Genomic DNA, 18,698 nt, shown 5'->3' with positions numbered 1-18,698 from the left:
GAGTTCGGAGGTCGACATCAGTTTTAAGAGCAAGATTCGACAATTTTACAATCAACACTTCGTTTCGCATTGATATGGCCGGTCCCATAGCAATCGACGACCTTCGAGCTAGCCATGCTGATTTTCCTTTGCTAGTCGTAAGCGGTTACTAATCACGGTTATAAGTCGTAAACCTGGCTCCAATATTTACATTTTTATACGCTTTTTTTTTTAGTTACAATTGCGTTGCCAACCTATTCAGCAATCAGTAATATCGAACTGTGCACTTCAGTGGTGTCGAACTGCTGCAAACAATATTTATATGCACATTTTTTTCTCCCCCAGGAAACGGAAGACACTAGCTAAAGCGACTTCGGATAATAATCCTTGGTCTGGACTTTAAACTTAGCAAGATTTTTAGAACTCTTAATTTAAATTGGAATGTTATTTCGCGTCACTGCATTTGCCTGTTTTGGCTTTTTTAGCAAACGCACTTTTACTTGTAGAGATAACTCAGTCTCATCTTCTATTATGTCTCAGATCTCTACTACGTGTAAAGTCGGAAGTTATCGCAATTATCATAGTAACAAGTAATTTCTTAGATGACTTCCTGAAGACGATGTACTTCTAAGTCTCCATGCAAGACTGCAATATAGCAGGCTCAACGAAAGGACGAAAGGTATACATAGCATTGACTAGCGGCGATGTCTGACGTAAAACAGGAAACCATTCATTATTGCGAAAATGGAATATCCTTAAACATATTTTGAGCACGTAACTCTGACCATTTCATATCTATCAGAAACGGTAGACCCAAAACTACTGAAGAAATGAGAATTAGAGGTGAATCATCTATACCAAATGCGCCAATCGATGTAGGAATCTTACTGAGCTGACTGATAGGCAACGAATTTAATTCTAGACACGTTTAATATCAGCTGGAGCAAAAAAACTTGTAGGATACCATAAATTATTACCAATTCTGATAATAGATTCCGCTTACATTCCTAGTCGCCTAGAATAGAAGCCATCCGAACAAAACTCCCCGGGGAAAGTTATCGTTAACTAAAAATAAAACGGCGTTCATATCTAAAGTCAAACAAAAAAATATAGTAGCACTAATATTTTAAAGAATGCCTGCCCAGCTCGTACTCTTATTCGCATTCCCATAAATTTATTGCATGAATAAAGTGAAAACCACTTGCAATAGCTGCTGTCAACTCCAAAGTGAGCAGCTGTTGTTAAAACTACGCACGGTTCTACAACAATTGAACTACGTTGTGTAACTGAAAGCTAGTTTAGTGACGGAGTCTCGTGTAGGAGTGTGTCAGAAGGACAGGCTCTATCCTCCCAGGTTGATTTCTTTCTCGGCACACTGTTTAAAAAGTTTTGCCGCGAAACTTATGGAAGCTACGGGTTGACAATAACTTGGGTTAGACCAGTCCCAGTGGAGCTTATATATCTTTAAGATATAGTTTTTACAGAAATTACGGACTTTATTACCTTAAAGAAATCTTCGCTTAGCGTGTTTTTGAGATCGGCTTTTGCTTACAAGAGAAATCGGACCATTAACCCTATTGACAATAATAGAAATCCAGTAGGGCGTTGGTGATTGACATATTTAAGTCAAGAGATGTTTGAAATACGACGTGCACATGCATTTGCCATGTTCTTTTTCTTTGTATGTTAACGCTGATTGAGTTAAAACTTCTTGATGGCGACGTGGGTTTCGAACCTTTTTCAAAAACCTACCGTATCCATTTTAAGAGGCCACCTTATAGCCTCCTCAAGTTATCAGTTCTTCTACAAAGCATTCATTTTTCTTCAGTCTTTTATCTATATATAGAACAAAACGATAAAATTTTGCCAGATAGATTTCGATTTGATTTAAAATTATTTTCGAACTAACTTGTCGCAGCACTTATCCATATTTTCCCACTCATATATATATGATCGGATATACAATAGGAATGGCCGTTTCGATAAAAATATCTTTTTATAAACAACAGAGAAAATTTGATCAGAAGTTTTCAAGGGCTCAACATTATAAACACAGTATTTTAAGATTCGTCCATCAATACCTTCATTAATGGTTCATACATGTATATAAGAAGAATGCTGGAGGTTCTTTTGATTGGCTTTATCATAAACAGACATGAAAACCGAATAATGATCGGATATTTCAATAGTGTTTATCAAAATATATACAATATCAAAAGCAGTTTTAACAGAAATGAACACACTTGATCTAGGCATATACCTGGTTCGGGCGACCGAATCGATAGTTCGTATAAAGCCGAACGTACTTTAAATGGAAAATAAAATACTAGCAGCATACGAATTAGCGAGAAGGTCTACATAGCAGGCAGAGAGAAAATTGTGTGTGCCAAACAAAGCCCGATAAAGTACTGCAATAAGGATGAGGATCCGCTCCCAGAATTGCTGTAAACAGCCGCATTAATTTCCACTCCTGCCAATGCCATGCAAATTTAAACTAGATCCTTCAGTCGTGAATACAGAACGATTCCCTTTCAGAATAGGATTATTTTTGTGATTAAAATGTTAACACTTCACCATCATTATACATTGTACTACATATAATAGGTGACGTAAGTAGACTCTTTTATTGAATAATTTGCTATTCCAGTGCATTGAAACTAAGATTCAGAAATACATACCACATTGAACTACAAAACTAGTAGTGAAGCTAATCTGTCTGATGTAGTGCTCGTGTCGCGTCTGTGAGTATCAGGCATATTCAAAAGCAATGGTTACAACCCGCCATTTTTATTTTAGTATTTATTTTTTTTTAGTATTTTAGTAGAATTTTGATTGTATATTACAAATAATCTAATCCACGGAATTGCTCTGTGTTGCTAATTGTATTGACAGATATAGCTGTCCTTAGCGTTGGCTTTTTACGGCACTTAAAAAAACTCTTATTTCCTCTCATCGTCGTTACCGCCACTGGCCTGACTAGTCTTTTCTTTTGTGATATTGTTTTTGCTCCGTCATTACCTCGATCTTGTATGTTCAGATGTGCCGTCATCAGTGGAGCCTCTTGGCTACCGCACGTTCCTATTGTCCTGTAATTTTTAGAGAATGCTTCGACTAGCTGAATCGTGTATTTTTGCTGCTGTGATTGAAACTGTTACCGTGGTTGCCGTTTAGCTGGAAGACTTAACAGCAAGTTCATAACTATGAATAGAGTACTCCTTTCAGTACTAATCTGTCTTATATTTTAGGCATGGATCGCCTCAGCTGTCTTTGGGTTGCCAAAAGCATTGTGACGAAAACAGATACAGTGCTGTCCGCCTTAACGTGATCCAGCTAAGAACATCGTCTACATCGTATGACTGCCCCTTTGATAGGCACTGAATTGCTGTATATTGTAATGACATTCGATGTAAGCTGAGTCGTTGTTATGCGCGCAACGCATGCTTCCGTCTTGGTAGCGACTGGCATACTCTCATATATTTAGTATACTCATCGGCGATGTAAGTATTATGATCAAATTTCTTGAACGCCGCTAAAATTTAAACCTTTGGAACTTCTACTGGAAGGTAACTGAGTGTTTTGAATTTGGCTCTAAGTCATCTGTGTAGTGACTCGATCTCGCGATTTGGAGAATGGGAGGAAATAGTAGCTGAAATCTACCGCCAGAAAAAATGGTTTTTTGACAATATCTACAATCACCGGGTTCTCCAAAAATGATTTTTTTTCCTGGAAGACTTGACGCTTTTCTTGCATCGAGGCTAGCCCAACTAATAATTGGTGTCTCGAGAATAAGATTATTCGGGTCTCCAGTTTCATCAATTTCTATATCCATTTAATGTCAGACTACGAATTTGGCAAAAGAAAACTGATTGGCACAGACGCGCGTTCTGATTCGAATAACTGACCGTTAATCGGGAACGTTCACCGAATTTACTCGTGTTATATATGGAAATGTACGTTACATAACATATTTCTATTTATTGTACATACGAATAACAATATGAAAAGGCATACATTTACTGGAACTAATGAAACTGGGTTGTGTGGAATATATAGCGGCTAGCTGTCTATATACTCATTATAGCTTCAAGATTGTAAATATAACTCCTTGTCGGGTTTGAATAAGTGTGATTCATCTATGAGATGTTTCCAAATGGGACCGGTATTCTAACACACGTACGTATTTTTATGGACAATTGCGTCAACCGGCTAGGAACTTAGTAATCGGTCCAATTCATATCCGACGATTTTTTGGAAGATGAGTTTTTGCTTTTAACAGGCCTCTTGGTTTCCTAATTGTATTAACCACCATTCAGGCTATAATGACGACTATCATTATGACACTGACATATGCAAACTGATTCACAATTTGCATCTTTTGAGTCTCGGATGACATAGGGGCAGTGTCTGCTAATAGCCCCCACTGACGCCTTGTCACTTCAGTTTTATGCTAATCAGCTTTAGGTCCAGCTTGCAGGCCACTAGCGCAGACTCCTAACACAAAATTGAATTAATTCATGACCTACAGAACTATGCCGTTACGAAGACGTTTTCTTACTTTTGATAGCGAGTGTGGTATAAATACGAAAAACAATCTTATTGGTGAATTAGATACACTGCCGTGGTTCTATTCGTTTGCCTCAGTCGTTGTCATATAATCTGTAGACTATTTATATGGGTCTTTGCTCAAGCATATCTTTCAGCAATTTCAGAAAAGCCTATGATTGAAAAAAGTCTCTCACAAAGCGCAAAGGATAACTTTCTGGCCAAGTTTACAATTTTAGCATAATGCAAGGAAAATGGCTATGCAGTAGTACTATAACTACAAAATTCAGTTGACTTTCCGGGGGTATCAGATGGAAGAATCGAATTATAACTTTACACTCCTAAGTATCTGGCTATGACAGAAAGTTTTTTTAAATAATTAAATATTATAAATAGTTGTTTACAGTACCGTTAATGGCACATTATTAATGTACTTCTAAACTTAAAGACACGTAATGTGGTCTAGGCTTAAAACCGAGCGTAACTATACTGCGTTTCATGCTGAAGCCAACCATCTGAAGCAATGGCGGTGCCGAACGTAAAACTCGAAGCATTATTATTCATCTACTATACTTACTTTATAAAATATACATTCAAGTTGTTATGCCTTGATTAACAAGAAGCAGCCTGATACTTTGGAACGAAAGGCCGTTAGTGTTACAACACGAAAGATATAATATCCTTTCGTATCATACGAGGTCATTGTTAGGTGGTCGGAGGCTTTGAATCATTAGATGCTTCATGTGGGCGACTTACGACACCAGTAATACACTCGGAAAGAGCGCATTTGGATCTGCTGGCGTAACGACATTGCTTGGCTGGAAGATGCAATGCTGGGCATAATTTTGGCTACAGTGTTCGCTATGGTGCTATACTATTATACGGGCAGTGTAGTGCTTTTTCCTTTGGACTTTGATTGGAATTTGCTTGCCGAGATCGCTCCTACTAAATCTACACCTCATTTTTCTTAATCTTTTCTAATAGTAGTACAGACTACGTACGTAAATACGTAAAAGGTTATCATTGGATCAGTGGGCCGGAAGCACCTCAGTCAGGTTCTTCACCTCAAAATACCCGTCTCAACAAGATTAGGGCTTGGAGTCTTTCGTTTATCTAAATAACTGTGTAAGGCAACGCCGTCTATGTACGCGATCTGAGTTTTGCTCAGCTAGTATGCCTTGTTTTCCGGAATGCTCAACGTGGATTTTTCTAGGGTGTACAGGGCCTAATTTTTGCAAACTGTGCGGCTGCATTAATTCTTTATGTTGTAGCTTTTTAGAAATCGTTTCGAATAGCAGCCCTTTTTGGTAAATCGTATCTCAGCCAGGAGAAGAACCATGATATAGAAGGCATGAAGATACTCAATTTTTAGTTATGGTGTTCGGAATCGATGGTAGACAATGAAAGACCAGTTTTAGCATTTGGGTGCCCTGGTTTTCCTTTGCTATATGACTTGCGCTCCGCACTTGCACCATCTATGTTCCATCACGGCCTTGTATCTATGTGGCGGACCTTCTAGCGTCTGGAGTAATATGGGATAATCACCCATTTTGTCATTGGGCATAATGTTCATTGACTCAGTAGCCGTCCCACAATTATAATGATTCTAGCTCTTTCAGGATCAGAATCATAAGTAGCGTGAGACCAGCAGTCTATGATTGCTTTGTATATTGCTTTTTTTCAATTTACTTCGCCAAACTTACTGCGTTTCAGTTAGCTTTTTATTTGCTTCATCCTGTTGTAAATTTTTTTTCATTTCTTTTGAATGCTTTAATCTCATTTTGGGCCACTTTTGTTGCGTCAGCTTAATGAGTGATGTCGCGCTTGCTCCAGAATTCCAAGGAGGAGCGCACAAATGTATACAGACTTGTCATCGAACTGTCCAGACATACGACCCGTTGTATCATAGGCATGTTACAGTATTCTTCGCATTTGTTGTCCACACAAACTTGTTATTTGCTTTCGGCTTTACATAACAAATGAACGCTCAGTGTGAGTTCTCTATTGCTCAGGCATATTCGAAGCGCATTCGAAGTAATTCGATTCTCTGAGTAAGCCTTTACAAACCAACTAAAGAAGTAAACTTGGGGGTACTACCAAGTCGTGGAGCAAAAACTGGCAGTTAAAATAAGTTAAACATATAGCAACTTCATCACCGGCGGCTTCGCTTTCTACGACGCTGGGCAAGCTAAAATTTGTCGTATCTAACAACTATTCTTCCGTTCAGCTTAGTTGTATCGTTAGCCGTTCATTCAATCTGAAAGTTGAACTCAAAAAATAAAGTTCTCAAAGTACAATCATTTCTGTCCTCAATAAAAAAAGTTTGAGCTAGTCCCTTTGCGTTTATATGTTTATTAACGTTTCGCAAATGATTATCTCAGTATTTACCTTCTATTCAGAAATAAATATCTCGTGTCTGTTTTCTATTAATGGTTTCAATGCTTTAAAGGAACACATTAAGCAGCTCATCACCGACGTAAAAAAGCCGAATAGCCCAGTACCACATTAGGTGGTCTCATTCTGCATGGACTATATCGAAGATTATGGAATTGGTCCTGCAAATTCGGAAAAGAAAAAATGGTTCTAAAAAAAGTTCTTTTTCTCATCTTCTGCAGCACCAAAGATTGCAGAAATACTCGTTTTGTATTAGAGGCTGCTCGGGCACACAACAGCAACCTTTCAGCTAAAGGCATTCGAAAAAAGGTTCTATAATTTTTATAATCACAAACAGGAAGACTATGAATTCTCCTAGTTGCTTAAATCTCGATATAAGAGTTTCGGTATACACTGATGACACAAGGACATTCGGTCGTGTGTCAGGGGTGTAAGGCCGCTTGAACAATGCAAATAGCGCTTGAGTCGATTCTTGAAATGGACAATTAAACAAAATTTAAATTTCTAGATCACAACTGTATTGTACTACAATTCGTGCACAACAGTTTAGTACATAATATTGAACGTAACGAATTGATTTCAGCCAGTCGCATGCATGACCTGAAAGTCACAAAGGTCATGTATGAAACACCGTACAGCGCGCTTCTAGAAAAGCAAACAGGACCTTACGTTCATTTGTTACTAGCAAGCCTATTTTATATAAGCAACTTTTTAGTTGTTACCTAATGCGGATTTTAGTCTATATATCTCGAGTTTAGAACAGAGGACTTGTCAAATACACGAGACCGCTTTAACGAGCGCAAAAGAGGTTTGCTTGTGTGTTAATATATTATATTGTAACTGAGCACTTTACTTAAATAGGTGTCTTATACTGCGGTATCTGTTTTTATTTCCAGTTTTTGAAATATTTATGTCAAATAAAATCTAAAAGAATAGTTATGCTTGGAGGGTGTGGGTGATTCTATGTATTAGGCATATAGGTATTCTCTTCTAATTAATGCAGGCATAACAATGCCTTTAATCATATGCAACACACTCTTCTTTGTGTAACTAGAGGTTTTGTCATTCGCTTTAATTCAATTGCTTAGTTATCTTTGATAAAGTCAAAGAAAATTTAGGCCTTTCGTTGTGCCACTTGCTAACTATCGCCATCTATCGAAATTGTTCTATGGGTGTGGTCTTGTTTGGTTTCGGCTTCTTAGTTGGCAACCTTTATGGCCTTTACGGCTCGACACACGTCTGTCTACTTTGAAAATGCCCTTAAACCACATGTACTTCTCAACTTAAGTTTGACTGAAACTAAAGGAGCCGCCTGCTGTTGCTTCCTTACTACGTCCAACCTGCCGTATTGCCTGTTCTGCGCCAATATATGTCTCAATTTTCGCTTTCCCGTTTGTAGCTTTTCCTCATCAATATAGGGCATTAGTAGGCAAATCTAGTATAACCCAAACCGATTAAATCCTACATCACTAATCGTAAATGGAAATCCGGCGTTTGCTTTGGTTTCAGTTCTAATATTAGCTCTAAATGCTGCATCATACTACACACTTGTTCTTCATCACAGGTATGAATTTCGTACCATTTCTTGCGACAATATTACGGTTTCATCAATATGAAAGAAACGCTTTTTCACTTTCTAATTATTATTTTCAACTAACGCAGGCATAATATCAGAAAAGGGATGTAAGCTTGAGCTCTGCTCTCACCTAATCTTAGGTGATTTGTTCAGCCATGATATTTCGGCAGAACAGGTAAACTTTTGGTGAAGCTTGCGTTTTTAACGTTCACATAAGTAGCACAGACTTTTCTCGGGTAAACCTCGATTTGGAATTGTTTCTATTAGTAGGTATACCAGTCTATTACGTGCACTAACATAAAGCCCCCAATACATGTTTTATGTGTGCAAGTTCCTTCCTACGGAATACGTTAACACTTTTGTCGTGAGATGTGTTCAGATTACTAACATGGCCGGATTAACTTTACCAGCATCAGAACTATTCCAATCGTTTTGGCTTCTTCTAGAGAAGAACAGCGTTTTTCACCAACACCGATATGAAGCCTGCCTGACCTATTCTTGTCCAAAATAAAAACAAACGCGGACGCTAGATTATTCTTTTCATATGCTATATTGCTAGAACATTCTATCCGACTTCTCTGCCTACCCGTTACGACAACGCAAACATGGGCATCTGTCAACGGCAAAATTTGCTTTTGGCAACGCATTTGAAACCGGCAACCTGAGCACTATAGTTGATCGATAGCAATAAAGAGTTAAAAAGTCAACGCCGCTCTTAATGAACTAGAAATAAATTAACATTTTTTAAGCGAAAAGGAAGTCATTAATGAGAACGTTTGGCGCAGATTGTGAAGTGTCCATTAATAAAATTGTTGGAAACCGACTGTGTCCACTATTGAACTTTAGGCATAATTCTATCATATATAGAAGCGAGGAAAGCCTAAATTCGTTGCAACTAGCGATTGCGAGGTGCTGGCTCCTCATCCAGCAGAGTTTTCATACGACTATAAAGCTACAGACCCTCTTCCAGCATGAAACATGGAGTGCCAAGTCATAATCGTAGAATATTTGAGATCAATGCACGATGTCTACAGACAGAAAACAGGACCTCCGTAGGGTGACATCTGTCTTTCGTAAGACTGTACTCTGTTTAGATTTTGGTTCCCCTGCACCGTAATTATGGTGGGAGAAGCTAAGGCAGACTTATGTTGGAAGTTATGCTTGTTGGGACAGGTAACTCGCCCAGCACTTGGTTCAGTAAGAGATCGATTATTTTCAGTTGGCATACACACATACTTACCTTTTCTGAGATGTAGAGTCAGTGAAGGTTTTCGTCCCTTCCGGTATTTATTACAGACAGGGGTTTAAGACATGCACACACAGCTTACATAATTTAACGCGTGCGCACTTTAAAAAAATGTTTGCTATATATATATATATATAAGGAGATTATATATATATACAAGAAGATTAAAGAGTAAGTTAGGCACTGTACCCAACGCGCATTGGTATTATCACACAAAGTTTGCGTGAACTTTTGGCCAACAATTGCCTGCCGTTAGATTTAACAATCCAAATGGATCGATACTCGAGATTCATCGAAATTCATCACTTTGAGTACAGCTTTATTAACTAGTTGTCACGATCTTCTGAGTTTCATTGCTTCCGTTTTTCCCGTGATTGTTTCCAAGCAAACTCATTTCCCGTAATTAGTGAAGGCTGCAGTAGCCCGTTGTGGTTGGGAGCTTTAACTGGGATATACTGTTGTCCGTTAAAAAATCATTTCAACACGCAGAACCTCACTGGTAATTTTAGTTGGGAGGTTCTTAATCAGTATTACTACATACGATAATTTTTACTAAAAAAGAAACAGAACTCGTAATTAAGATTAAGGATGGCAACGTGGTTAAATTGTCTTTTTTATTAAACGCTTTTGTCTGTTTTATTTCACCCCTGATAGCCACACCATCATTAATTAATATGCAATTTTTCTACAATATTGCGTTTAGCAATCCAAGCGCATTTAATGATGGAAACTTGCTTAGAGTGGCACTGAGGATAAACCCTCTTTAAAACCGACGATATAATGCAGAAAGTGATTTTATAGTCTGCTTACTATTTAAGCTATCTTCTGCCAAAGAATGTTATATGTGCTCATCGTAGGTTTGTTCCCTACGCTGAAGGTCGCCTTTGTAATTATTTCCGGGAGTACACTGTTAAGCTCAAAAAATATATTATGAGGCGAAAATGCTAAACAAAAATGGCATATATAGGCAGTATTTTTGTTGTCTTCTCTCTACGGAAATAGTTCTATAAAATATCCTCTCCCGTTTGATACTACTATCGTACTACGCTTTCGCTCTAGGGGTATTAGAGGCAAGCACGGTTAATGAAGCCACTTAGCCCAGATGCTCTATAATATTAGTTAAATGATTGATTAGCAGGCAGTCATAACTTCATGAAAGCGATATAACTTAGTACGTGAATTTGGTTAAAAATAAACAAAACGTAAATATACAAGGCCTGCTTAATATTGCTTGTAATAACCACGCGAACTGTGGTATATGCATGCGTATATTCTAATTGCAACACTAATAGGTAGAAACTGATAATCGTTTCATCGTAGTAATACAAGACAAAGAGAACCGAGAAACGTCCACTCATATGAGCTATAACCCCACAACCAAGTACGAGCATAAATTTTATAAAGTGCTTTATCTCGATAGTAAAAATATTTTTCCGCGAAATTTTTATATGGGAAACTATAGACAATTCTTGTAAAACAGAGATGTAGGCCGTTGATGCTAACAGTAAGGGTAACTATTAATAAGGGTAAAATAGTAATGGCGACAGGCTAGTGAATTATGTATAGGTACGGTGAAGTTAATCAAATAGCAAGTGAGATTCTGAGACATATTGCCCAAACCCATACACCGGTAAGTGCGAAGCGAGATAGCCAAGTGAGATTCAGTCCCATTTTTGAACTCATTTCCTGTGTGTCAGTGTGACTTACAAGATCAGCTTCAAGGCTTTTTCTAAGCGAATCAAATACGGTGCGGCCGCGCTACCACTTTGAGAGCATCGTGGAACATCAAATTTCGGATCTTGAGCGATTTTAATGAAAAAACAGCTCTTGAATCAAGTACTAGTATAATCGCGAGTGCTTTCAAAGGACACATCATTCATTTAGATGACAAACCATGTGGCAGCGTAACGGAAAACAGGATTCATGGCCGACGGAGTATGTGGCTTGTTTTATTTTCTATGCATGCAAACTCGCTAGACTTCTTTTTATTGGTATAATCATGATTAATTAGGTTTATTTTCAAAATCTAAAAGCTAATAAAATATCTGGACTTGAAAATCGACATATTATCTGCAAAGAGAATAAGAAAAAAATTATACATGTAAATCAGGAATACAAATAAATAGAATGATAGTAATAGGGTCAACGAATACTCGTCAGGGGTTCCCACCATATTCGTGCATATAAATTTATGACTTTTTCCCTGTTAGTATTCTTTGTTAACAATTTATGCCCCAGTTTTACATACAAGTTTGCTTTGACGGGACCTGTTTGCTGTCGGTTGCTTTGAGATGCCCATATTGTAGTTACTGAAATAGGTCTAGACAAATTCCGGGCTCGGTGGAGATTGGCAAGCAATGTAAAGAACAGGCAGCATACATCGTTAGTTTAGACTCGAGATGGAAGAAGCGTTAAATCTAATATTTGACAACTCAGAATAACGCACTAGCTCACGGTAATGCCTCAATAGCTGCTGATCAGAACAAGACGTCAGCACAGTACAAGAGGCACTAGAGGAATCCCCAACCCGAAATACTTACTTGTTAGTTGTGGTAATAGGAGTTACTACTAGAGTGTTAGCTTAGCATGGTTTGTTTTACATTCATTTAGATATTCAGATGAATCTTAGGGTGACAGAGGCGGGAGTTTAGCTGATACGATTTTATCAACGAATTTCGGATAAATCATATATTTTAATTCAAAGATGAGCCCAATAAATTTTTGCTAAGGTCTTTTAGACAAAGAATCTATGGTAGATGCAAAGGTATCTTAGCGGTGTGGAGTATACTAACAAAGCAGAAGGAGCACACATTCGGAAGTTGCGTGTTTACATGGCCGAGCGCGCATTTCAGAGTCTTCCCAGTAGTGTCTAGAAATTCCTCACAGTTGGAAGTTGTGGAACGCTCCAGACAAAACTATTTCTTTACGTATTCGAATAATTTTTTTAGCTGATTTATTTATGTACCTGTTACTGTCAATAGTTGTGTAATTGCAGTGTATACATACAAAGATTTAAAGTTGTGATCTACAAAAGCAACACCGTGAAGGAACTTAGGTTACTGGATTTACTCCAAGACGTGTCGCCAACGACATTACGATGAGCAATACCAATACAAATTTCAAGAAGAAAGGTTCATGATGTAATCTGATCAATGTTTCATCAACATTTCAATCAAGATTTTAGCTATAATCCGATCTGGCGGATCGTCAGCAGCCAACATGAATCTTATGCTTCACATTGGAAGAAAGATACATTAAAAGCTGCGTAAGCGTAAAAGACCCTGAGAGATGCCATGTGAAAACCTATGTTGATAACACTGCTTTTCTATTCCAAGTAAAAACAATGAATTTACATGGAGATATAAAATTTGTGCTTAGTAGCGTTAAAAATGTGATTGCAAGATATAAGTATCTCGGTCTTGTTTTAAACCCGGTCAAAATTAACGTCATGTCTTTTAGTTGCGCTCAATGCAAAATTGAAACTGATTTTCCGCTTCCTGGATTGTCCTAGTGTGCTCCAACGTCTTGCATTACGCCAGGGTGTGAAACGCGTCGTCTTCTACTCTATACGTGTGTATTAGGAACGTGCCTTAGAATGCCTTTCCTATCTAGTGCGAGTAATATTTGAACTCCATACATCTGTTCTACAATCTTAAGTAATTCGTAAGAGACGCTAACAACATAAAAAGGCTCTTTAACTCAGTTCGTAACCCGGCATTGCGTGAATGGCTTGTGCAGCATAAGATTGAATGGTCTTTGCACTGTTCCTGAACTCTTTGGTGAAATGGCTTTGTAAAACGCTTGATTAGAACTTCCAAAGCACAGATAGCGAAGATCCTTGGCTAAAGTCTCGTTTATTATGAAGAACTTTAGAAATTGTTTCGGAACTCGCTATGATCATTAACAGTCTCTCACTAACGTATATAAAAAGCTAACTAGATGTACCTTAAATGATCATACCAGTCCACTTTCGTTCATGGCAATCCCTATCAAGCAGCGCTTGTATCAACTACGCTGCTCGACAAGCTCGGTTCAAATGATGTTGTGACATCTGATTCGTCCTTTGCTTGACTGCGCTCATCACTACTTTAGCGTACCAATACTTCAAACCGCTCTCTATACGATGGTACCATGAATACCTTTTTCCTCTACCGACCGCAGACATGTATAGCAAAAAGCGACTTCAGGCGATCAAAGTTAGAGGCGTTTGCTAGTTGAGAGAAGACAATGCTTCGAGGATCCAACGAGACCTCGTTTGTGTACGAAGGTCTTACCCTGGACGAGGCAGCGAAAAACATACTTTACACAGTTAAATGTGCACTAATAAAAAATCAAAGTTTTATCGCATAATGTCATTTTATACGACATCCTAAAATGAGTCACCACCGAATAGTTTTTCTCTAATATTGACTGAATTAGAATTACGCAAATTCACCAACTGTTGCAATTTTGTCTGTAATGGAGTAATAAAATCCAAACGCTTGTGAACGAGCACTTACACTTAGGAATTCCATAATATTCACTTTGATTTTTTTTTAACAGGAAGGGGGAGGTCATGATTATTAAAATAGATGGTCAATAATATGTGAAAATTTCGATTGAAAAATTATGAGGAAAGGAATCGCATCAGTCAGGACATACTTGTATTCACTCTGGCATCATCGCACTGGCATTTTTTATATTATCTGCAAGTTAGCATGTCCCGTCATCCACACTTATTTGGGTAAATGATAATATTAATATTTCGGTATGATAAGTAGTATCATTAGTTTTATAATCGTACAGTAGTCTCAGTATCTGCCTTTCAACAGTGGCAAAAGTTTCTCGCTACTTAACATGACTGCCAGTTGATCAGCAACACTTTTCTTACACTGTAGTTAACTCGAGTGTATAGAAAATAATGAACCACTAGACTGGCTTACTCAGTAGCTTGGCTCACAGGATCAAGATTTTAACACGTAAGAACAATGTAGTTCGTAGGCCCATAAACTAAAAAATAATTTAGAGGACGGAACGTCACACAAGAACACACTCAAACACGCTACAAAGTTTGAGTGGACAGCAGCCTCATACCTTGTCAGGTAGATACAGCAAACCTACAGCAGCAAATTCACTCGTTAAAGGAAATCTATAACCAGTTTCTACAGAAAACATATGGCGGAATACCGCGACTCACTATGTAACTAACATTTCGCCTGGATGGAAAAAGTCGCGAAAGAGAAAACAACCGAAGTACTGTTTACGGTATATTCACAATACAATTTGAACGTTATCTCTTACCGAGTGTTGTGCTACCCATTGACTGCATGTGTTTACCATGTGCATTCCATTGTCACTTCAAACACGTATCATCGGTTCATACACCCCAATAGGCGACTTACTAAAAAATTCAATTGAAATTCAATCAAAAATTATATATTAGAGAGCGTGCTGCCAGGGCAAAGCAAATAAAAGAAACCATCGATGCTGATTAATTAAAATATTTGAAAAGCCGAGAGAAGCGAGCAACAGCGATAGCGAGGAACAAAACGTAGGGGCCTCATACGTGCGAGATAAGCATTCTATCTAAAACATAAATGGAGAACTCGCTCGCAGAAATTAATGATAAAATATACTACAACAAATGGTCTTCAGGAGCGAATGGGCAGACAAAGATCAATGGCAGAATATAATCGGAATGTTAATCTAATAAACATATATGCGAGACCAGGCCGACCAAGTGTATCTAGAGTTTGACCGCATGATCACCAAGCAGAGGTTACTGGCCAATTAGAGTGTTCTCCAAGAGTGAAGGACCATCGACGAATTAGCCCGCCTATGACGTTCAAGTCGTGTACATGGATTTAAAGAATACATTTTTCATATGCTTCAAGCCAGTTTGTCCTGGGCCGCTAGATAAAGAGAAGCATAACGTTTGAAATTTATTAACTTTTGATTTAGTTGAGCTAAAATTATGTTTTCTCACAATGTGTGAGGAGTGTTATCTTTCATCTTTTACACCCCTGTTTTGACGCTTCGGCAGCTTCTGGACAGCCATATATTTACCATTTGCTTCCTATATGTAATTTTTCTATCTATGGCTTAGCGAACTATTTCAATAATCAGGTATGTTTTTAAAGCATGGAAAGCATTCCAGCAATCATACGAACTTGAATATATATATATATATATATATATATATATATATATATATATCCATTGCTTCATTTCTGCCTATTTCTTGCCTGGTCCCTTTTCACCTGGCGATACAGATTGAATCATGCCTCGTCTATGGTCATAATATGCTCCAGACAAATTTTTTGTTGATTGAGGTTCCGCAAATTGCACGTAGAATGCACCACACACATTTTTAACTTATCTGAAGTCAATTAATTTTTTATACAATTTACGCGTTTTCAGTGTTGGGTAATGATTCTTCAACATATTGCATACGAATTGCCAATTTCAGCCGATCGAACGCTTAGATTCCAAGAACTCTTTTCATACAAAACCTCTTCTACAGTGGCGATGCATTTTTGTCCCTCGAATCCGATATCTGGTCATCTCTTTGCTGGCCTCAAGCAGTCCAATCTCCGTTCTTGAAACGTTTGTACTCTTCGCATACTATGAATTCGCTTGAGGCCTTCGTGGCTACTTCGATTAAATTTTTGCAGCACTGTGGCCTCCAAGGGACAAAAACTTGATCACTAAGCGTTGATTTTCAGAACTATTTTTCCTCTTGAACACATTTCTCCTCAACCGATTTTCATTCACAACTTCCAGAAGACTGGAAAATTTATCAGCCTAATTTTGTCGTCTACTGGTGCGTAGTTCAAAATTATTCAATTTCAGGGTCCGCCGGACTTGCTTGCAACAGCCTAATATACGGTTATTATTACAAAGTTATGGTAATCATTCAGTACATGATATAGCAATTGTATTCTTGCCTTTTAATGCCATCTGGTACAGAGGATTTACCATGTTAGTGAAAACACGACAATCTTTTATAAGTTGCGCTGGCACATAGCGATCCACCATTGTGTGCGGTTACATAAATGCATTATATATGAAACGAATATCAGCAGTACAAGGAATCAGGAACAGCGATGAGCTTGAGAGCTCCAGGAAAGGGGGCATATTGGAAAAAAGGGCAGGTATGATACAGGACCATGCGAGTGCCTTACGTGGTTTGTCTATCAAGTTCCCTTGGGTGATAATGTTGTGTAACCAGGGGTAAACGATTATATTATCCTCGGAGGAAAAGCTGTATGGGCAGGTGAATATATGGACGAATAAATTCTTTTTTCTGAGAATAGGATCTATGAAATTAAGGCATGTTGCAGTTTGAACAGTAATTTTTTAAGTTTTTAGGTTGAGTTTTTGAGTTTCTTTTTATTATAGTACAATAACGTGATAATATACAATAATGCTTTGGAGGTTGAATTTCGCATTTCTCTGAGTATCCTCTTTACTCTACTAACTTAGATCCTCATTAGTAAACTTTATTCCTTTACTACCTTGTGCGGCAGTTACTCCAACTTCTGCAATTAACAGGTATGCTATATTATTTCTCATCATATTAATACGATTTTTTGTGCAACCATCGCCTCTGGAGTGCATTACTAATTCACTCTGGAGTCTTTTTTGGAGTCGACTACGGAGGCCATTAGGTACCAATTAATTTAATAGTATAACTAATTAGCAGCAACAAATATTCTTATGCTAGCCGTTCGTATAAAACGAGCATTGTTGGTATTTTTGGTTATATATAAAAATAACTAGAAAATTTTCGTTTTTGTTTTAAAAAGTGACGAGAAGCTAAGCTGCAGATATTTGCCCAATTTGTTTCCGCTTTTAATTTTTAGGCTTGAATGTATTAAAACATAACGATAAAAATAAGAACTAGAGAAAACTATAAATAAATTATTATAAAGACTATTTCAAAGACTTTACAAAACACGTACAACAAGTTATACAACCTATGATGCCTATGGTGTATACATTCCTATGATAAGCTGATAGCTAGTAGGTATAATAATGTTAATATTCTGAATACATTTTATTTTTTAGATGCTAATTCTATTATGGATTACCTAGAATCCTCGCTTTGGTCGTTAGTCATACCTATCGCTTCGCATATATAATGAAATTTCAGGCTTATTTAAGATGGCGTGCGAAGTTTTATGCTGCTATTAGTTTTCTTGAGATCACATAATTTCCTTGATCGCAATTGGTTTTCCGGTTGCGGGTTACAACCGCATCAACTTTCTTACTAAAGTTAATTAAAATGACAACAGTGATATCTTATTATAATTACCTGACTCGAACCTATAAAAGATGTATGCCCTCTACACATATTATCCTCTAGTGGATAATGGCATACATTTTCTTTCAAAACAAAGGAGCACAACAACATATAACAGAATCACAGCAAGTGCCACAATTAGTACCCCAAGCAAATAGATCGTTGACTACTGTGTACAATCAATAGCTTTACACTAGCTTATGCTTGATGTTCTCGAAGCGCTCTCTTGAACCTTACCAAGAAGTTTTCTGCGTTATCCTAATTTAAACATAGTCTTTTAAGCATTTTCGTGCCATTTTATTTCATTAGTTGAGATATATCATCTTCTCGATGTTATTTTTTTTATTTTGTGTACACTTTCATACCACCGGCGTAGACTTTAACATACGTAATAAGATTTAGCAAGCCGATCCGGGAATCATATGTGCATCCAGGTAGATTAAAGAAAACAAGATCGGAAGTTCTCCTAGCCAGCCTGCTCTTTATGTATTTTCAAGTACAACACATTTGATGGCGCGCACCGGTTTCTTACAAGTAATTATTCAGTAATTTTTTTTCACCGTTAGTAAGGATCCAACCATACCTACAGCAGCTATAATGCACTGCGGATATGACATCTTACTAAAAAAGAAAAGATAAGATGAGGAACTTCTCGACTAAACTGTGGGTAGCCCACG

The 18,698-nt window shown here is 37.6% G+C and overlaps 1 long non-coding RNA gene across 22 annotated transcripts in view; it reads right to left on the bottom strand.

The window, feature by feature from the left end:
• The window catches only part of LOC111263381 (uncharacterized), a 118,081-nt gene that overhangs the window by 79,436 nt on the left and 19,947 nt on the right, over nucleotides 1–18,698 (bottom strand). For 2 of the 22 annotated variants that reach the window (XR_015312275.1, XR_015312267.1), the window contains exon 4: nucleotides 10,314–15,117. The exons of 16 other annotated variants lie outside the window; for them this stretch is intronic. This is a non-coding gene — a long non-coding RNA (uncharacterized LOC111263381). 4 more of the 22 variants (XR_015312276.1, XR_015312268.1, XR_015312269.1 and 1 more) reach the window with 4 other exon arrangements.

The sequence above is a fragment of the Varroa jacobsoni genome, unplaced genomic scaffold (genome assembly GCF_002532875.2).
Source record: "Varroa jacobsoni isolate VJ856 unplaced genomic scaffold, vjacob_1.0 scaffold_759, whole genome shotgun sequence".
NCBI lineage: Eukaryota > Metazoa > Arthropoda > Arachnida > Mesostigmata > Varroidae > Varroa > Varroa jacobsoni.
The sequence above is the reverse complement of the archived record's forward strand: the minus strand, read 5'-3'. Positions and strand labels throughout refer to the sequence as shown.